Source organism: Chiloscyllium punctatum, chromosome 50 (genome assembly GCF_047496795.1).
Source record: "Chiloscyllium punctatum isolate Juve2018m chromosome 50, sChiPun1.3, whole genome shotgun sequence".
NCBI lineage: Eukaryota > Metazoa > Chordata > Chondrichthyes > Orectolobiformes > Hemiscylliidae > Chiloscyllium > Chiloscyllium punctatum.
Window position 1 is genome coordinate 3,158,945 of NC_092788.1, and position 6,314 is coordinate 3,165,258.

Sequence of the window (6,314 nt, forward strand, 5' to 3'; positions counted from 1 at the left end):
GTGCATTGATCTGTAACCCAGGAGCAGTTACCCTCCCAGCATGTAGGACTGTGTACACCAACCCAGTGCATTGATCTGTAAACCAGGAGCAGTTACCCTCCCAGCATGTAGGACTGTGTACCCCACCACAGTGCATTGATCTGTAAACCAGGAGCAGTTACCCTCCCAGCATGTAGGACTGTGTACTCCACCCCAGTGCATTGATCTGTAACCCAGGAGCAGTTACCCTCCCAGCATGTAGGACTGTGTACCCCACCCCAGTACATTGACCTGTAACCCAGGAGCAGTTACCCTCCCAGCATGTAGGACTGTGTACACCAACCCAGTGCATTGATCTGTAAACCAGGAGCAGTTACCCTCCCAGCATGTAGGACTGTGTACCCCACCCCAGTGCATTGATCTGTAACCCAGGAGCAGTTACCCTCCCAGCATGTAGGACTGTGCACCCCACCCCAGTGCATTGATCTGTAACCCAGGAGCAGTTACCCTCCCAGCATGTAGGACTGTGTACCCCACCCCAGTGCATTGATCTGTAAACCAGGAGCAGTTACCCTCCCAGCATGTAGGACTGTGTACCCCACCCCAGTGCATTGATCTGTAACCTAGGAGCAGTTACCCTCCCAGCATGTAGGACTGTGTACCCCACCCCAGTGCATTGATCTGTAAACCAGGAGCAGTTACCCTCCCAGCATGTAGGACTGTGTACCCCACCCCAGTACATTGATCTGTAACCTAGGAGCAGTTACCCTCCCAGCATGGAGGACTGTGTACCCCACCCCAGTGCATTGATCTGTAAACCAGGAGCAGTTACCCTCCCAGCATGTAGGACTGTGTACACCACCCCAGTACATTGATCTGTAACCCAGGAGCAGTTACCCTCCCAGTATGTAGGACTGTGTACACCACCCCAGTACATTGATCTGTAACCCAGGAGCAGTTACCCTCCCAGCATGTAGGACTGTGTACACCACCCCACTGCATTGAACTGTAACCCAGGAGCAGTTACCCTCCCAGCATGTAGGACTGTGTACCCCACCCCAGTACATTGATCTGTAACCCAGGAGCAGTTACCCTCCCAGCATGGAGGACTGTGTACCCCACCCCAGTGCATTCCTCAGTAACACTGTGTGAGATCCCTGCCCAGTGTGGGGAAAGTTGCAGACCAGGCTGGAAGTGTCAGGATGTACAGCTCCCACTCATTTACAGCTCCATATCCCCATTGTGCCCTGACAAGGGGGTGCTGTGTGTGTGAACCATCACTGCCAGAGAGAGATGGCGGGGGAATCAGTTTAAATATCATCACATGGGAGGGGTTTGGGGTATAGACAGAGAGGGGGAGACTGAGAGACAGTGTCATGGAAGGATGTGTTCCCAGGTTGCAGAATACTGAAATGTAGACACTTCGATAATATCCTGTAACATGAGCCTGTCTTCCCAGGAATAATGGGAAAATGGGATATTGGTGTGAGGTCAGATGATGGAGAGTTTTGGATGAGCATTTGTTCCACAGCTTTGTAAATGGAGTCCTTCATGGCTGGAGGTACACACCATCACCCAGATGCCCCTGGATATTCCGTCATCCCTGACACTGGGGCCATCTTTAAAAGGCCAATGGGCACATGGTTGAGCTTTCTCAGGTTGGAGCTGCCCTGGACAGTTTACCCCGAGCCTGGCAGATAAGGGGCAATTACACTATGGTTTGTCAACAGGGGCACGGAGGGCCTGGTGGATGTGCTAGTACAGAGGGGGACCATTCTCTTCCCAGAGGGGGACACACCACCAGACCCACCGAGCATGGTCTGAGCTCCCCACCCAGCTCAGTGCAGTATCTGTGGTCTGAAGAAATGTCCAGCAATACAGGACAAACATCAATAACCTTCCCCACTCTGTCAGGATAAGGGTCACGGTATTCTCTCTGCTCCCTCACACTCACTGTATATCTGTTATAGCACCGACCCCCGAACAAGGCTCATGGTCCAACACTGTCATTGCTGCATGAAGCAGCTTCCCTCTCTGTCTCTGTCTCTGTCTCTCTCTCTCTCTCTCTCCCCCTCTCTCTCCCCCCCCTCCCTCCACTTCACCCCCACACTAATAACACTGCATGAATACAACACTGTGGACTGGCTCCCTCCAGACACCTTACCATGCCCCCCTCCCCACCTACACCAGCACTAACAGCAGGACCACCCACTCCCACCCTCACTCTCTCCCTCCCTTTCTCCCATTCCAGGAGAAACAGCCTGGAATAGGTCAGAAATGGCCAAGCCAGGTGGTGGAGTGCCCGATATCCGTTCCCTCACCCCCCTCCCCCCGCCATGTGGGGAGGACCCTGGTAGGAGACGGAGACGACAGGGACGCCTCATGTGGAGATTCTGAAACATCCACGTCCCACCGACCGAGTAAGGAGCAATGTTCAGTGAAGGGCAATTCTCACTTTAAACCCACTGGCAGCTCCGTTTCCCCCCGGCACAACTTAGAAGCCGTGGCCCTGATGCCATCTCCCTTTTGTGTCGAGCTGGTACAAATGGAATCCCCACGGTCTCGGTGGGCAGGAGGGTGGGCTCACATCACATCGTCACCACCACCTCCCAGGAAGGGAGCACGGAGACTCCCTCCTACACCTTCCCCTGTAAACAGCTCAGATACTGAAACTGATCTGTGATAGTTACTGCTCTCCCCACTTGTCCTGACATCTTCAACAATCTGTGCTCATATACACCCAGCGCTCTCTGCTCCTGCAGCCCCTTTATAATGGCACAGTCTGTTTTAAATTGTCTTTCATTGTCTTTCCTACCAAAGTGTATCACCTCAAACTGCTCTGCACTGATCCCCATCTGCCAGAAACTGAACACTGCAGCAACGTGTGATTGTCCTGTTAGAATTCCACACTCTCCTCCATAGACTTCAGATAACTTCCAGGTTCGGTGCCACCTACAAACATTGAGATTGTTATAGTGTCACAGTCCCCATGAAACAACTGAAATCCTGCCCCACACACATGAGTGTGAGTAAGTGAAATACTGATATATTCCTATGGACAGAGTCGAATAATGACATGCTGTCAATGGAGCAACAAAAGTCCTGACACACACCAGACGGAGCGAATGAAATATTGACAAACCACAGAACAAGAGAAATCGGATAGGTCCCACTTATCGATATTCATCAGGGTATAATGTGATGAAGTTGGAACAGAGAGGGAATACTATTATAAACTGAGAGCTTACAAGCACCTGTGGTATGAGAGGATAGAAAACCCAGAAACAGTATATTGCTATAGAGCTGGAGTCGGGTAATAAGAAGTTAAGAGATAGAGGGTCCCAGAGTTGTGAATAGTTCATGTAAAATGTTCACTTTCAGAGTGAAAAAAATAAATTGATGATTTTATTTAAACAGTAGAATTTGGCAGATCTGTCCCGCATATTTTAACAGTTTACGAGACGAATTGAGTATTTCTTTTTGTTTCATTTAAGTTACCAGATGAGCTTCACGCAGTGCCCTAACCATCCCCGTGTGTGTATCTGTGTGTCTCTGTGTGGGGCAGGTCTGCCAGTCTCTGTGGTGCTTAAAGTGATGCAATGCCACCCTCTGCTGGCCTCCCCCCGCCACTGCACAGGCATTGGCAGAGGGTGAAAACCAACAGGGATTCATTCAGAGAGGAGGGGGCAGAGGGCAGCTGCTCACAGCACCATCCAAACTGATGTCCTATCCATGGACTGATCTAAATGTCCTTTAAACGTTGTAACTGTACCTGCTTTCACCACTTCCTCTGGAAGTTCATTCCACACACAAGCCATCTTCTGTCTAACATAATTACCTCTCATGAATTTCGTAAATCTTTTTTCCTCGCACCTTAAAACTCCCTCAGTTTTGAATCCTCAACCCTAGAGAAAAGACATCTATTTAACCCTCATTATTTTATAAACCTGTGCAAAGTTACCCTTTAATCTCATATTCTTCAGTGAAAAAAGTCCCAGTCGATCCAGTCTCTCCTTAGAGCTCACTCCCTCCTTTCCCACCAACATCCAGGTTATTCTCTTCTCAATCCTCTCCAGCTTAATAATATCAACGTCAGTAATATCAAAGTGAATAGTCAAGGTATTTTCTAAGGATACGCGGAGCCCAAAACTAGAAGACATAGGCTTAAGGTGAGAGGGGAAATATTAAAGTGACCTAAGGGGCAGCTTTTTCACCCAGAGGGTGGTGTGCCGATGGAATGAGCGGGCAGGATGACCAGACTAGACACAGTGTTCCAGAAGAGGTCTCAGCAATATCCTGTACAACCACAACATGACATCCCAATTCCGATACTCAAAGGTCTGTCCTATGAAGACAAGTGTGTTAAACACCTTCTTAACCACACTATCTATATGAGATGCAAATTTTTAAGAATTAAATCTGACAGCCTAGGTTTCTGTTCTACAACACTGCCAAAGACCCTACTTTTAATTGTATAGGTCCTGCTGCCGTTTGATTTATCAAATCCAATATCTCGCATTAATCCAAACGAAACTCCATCAGCCACCCCTCAGCCCAGTGTGTGATATTACTGTCACCTCCCCCTCCCCCTTCAATTTTAAAATGCCCATCCCTCTCCAGGAGGCCTGCACACTCCGGCCTTGATTTTCACAAAGACCCTGAGCTTGGGTTGCCTTGTGTGGTTAGGGGGAGGAGGGACAGATTGCAGACACAGTGAGTGGGGAGGAGAGGCTGGACAGTAATCAGCGGCCTGGTGTTATTTCATGGTTTTAGGAAAAGGGGAGTCACACGTGAGAGTTGGGAAGAGTGATCGGTGTTTTGGGGCCAGAAATTAAGCTCTTCCTTCGTCTCTGGTGTTCAGTAATAAATATCTATTTGAGACCCTTCATTGGGCAGAGTGTGTCTGCAGGATTTCTTTCCTTAATATTGCATACTACAGATAATAGCACTTAAAGATGGTCATAGTTAATTTCAATGGCATAGCATATACACTCAATATCCTACAGTTGAGACAAATATCTTGCATTTGTTTAACAATACAAAGTGTTGTTTGTAATTCAGTAATGGGAACCTGATTATAATAAATCCACATCAAGCTGAAAGTGGGCACTAAAGTATGACCCAAAATCTGGGTATGGTAGTGCAGTGGGTAGTGTCCCTGTCTCTGAGCCAGAGCTCTGGATTTGATTCCAATTCCTGAACTTGTGTGGTAGTGTTCCTAGCTCTGGACTAGAAGTTCTGGATTCAGGTCCTGCCTGTTGCAGAGGTATGTCCCAGCATGTCAGGACAGTCTGATGAACAAACCCACAGGAGAATACTGTTACAGCTTTATGGGTATTGCTGAGTGATGCTCGTGTCCCTACCTCCGGGCACAAAGGTCTAGGTGTAAAGCCCACAGAAGTGTCTCAGGATATATCTGAACAAACTGATTAAAGTGGATTTAGATTGTGACTGGATGGAGAAGGAAGAGGTGTCAGTATGGCACTTCAGAATTTAGGCCCAGAATGACTGAAAGTTCAGCCATTCGTGTTGATTGGGGTCGCATTTTGCAGCCGTAAAGGTTTATAAAATCAAAATGGCCATAGATAGGGTGAGTAGTCAGGGGTTTTTCCCCAGGTTTGGGGCGTCCAAAACTAGAGGCATTGGTGGAAAGTGAGAGTGGAAAGGTTTTGATGAGCCCTAAAGGGCACCATTTCACACAGAGGGTGGTGTGCGTATGGAATGAGCTGCCAATCGAAGTGGTGGAGGCTGGTACAACTACAGCATCTGGGTACTGAGAGACCTGGCGAGCTTTTCCAGCAATTTCTGTATTTCTTTAAAACAATGCATTCAGTTTAACACAGGTATTCTGAATAAGTTAAACATTTTTATTTTTTAATGACGCAGGGACGTATAAATATATCTTCAAATTGACCGAGACCATTTTCTGCGAAGGATATGACTCTGTGTGTGACAGCAGCAATGATGCACCTACATGGAACAGGGAATGTGATGGAGACATAGTTTGGATAATGTACAAGGAGACCTCCCATGGTCCAGTTTGGGAGAGGATGACATTACTGTGTGATTCAACTCAGAGAGGGAGACAATGTAATCTGCCTGAGAAGGAATGGCCTATTGCACTCTCTCTCCTTCATTGTTCCTCATCACAGCAATGTGTGCGAGCTAAAAAAAAACCCTCTACAGTCATCGTTACCGTTCTTATTTTTATGGAATCCCTGCAGTGTGGAAACATGCCCTTCGACCCAGCAAGTCCATACCAACCTTCCGAACCCATTCCCCTATATTTACCTCTGACTATTGCACATAACCTAGAAATCCCTGAACACTACGGA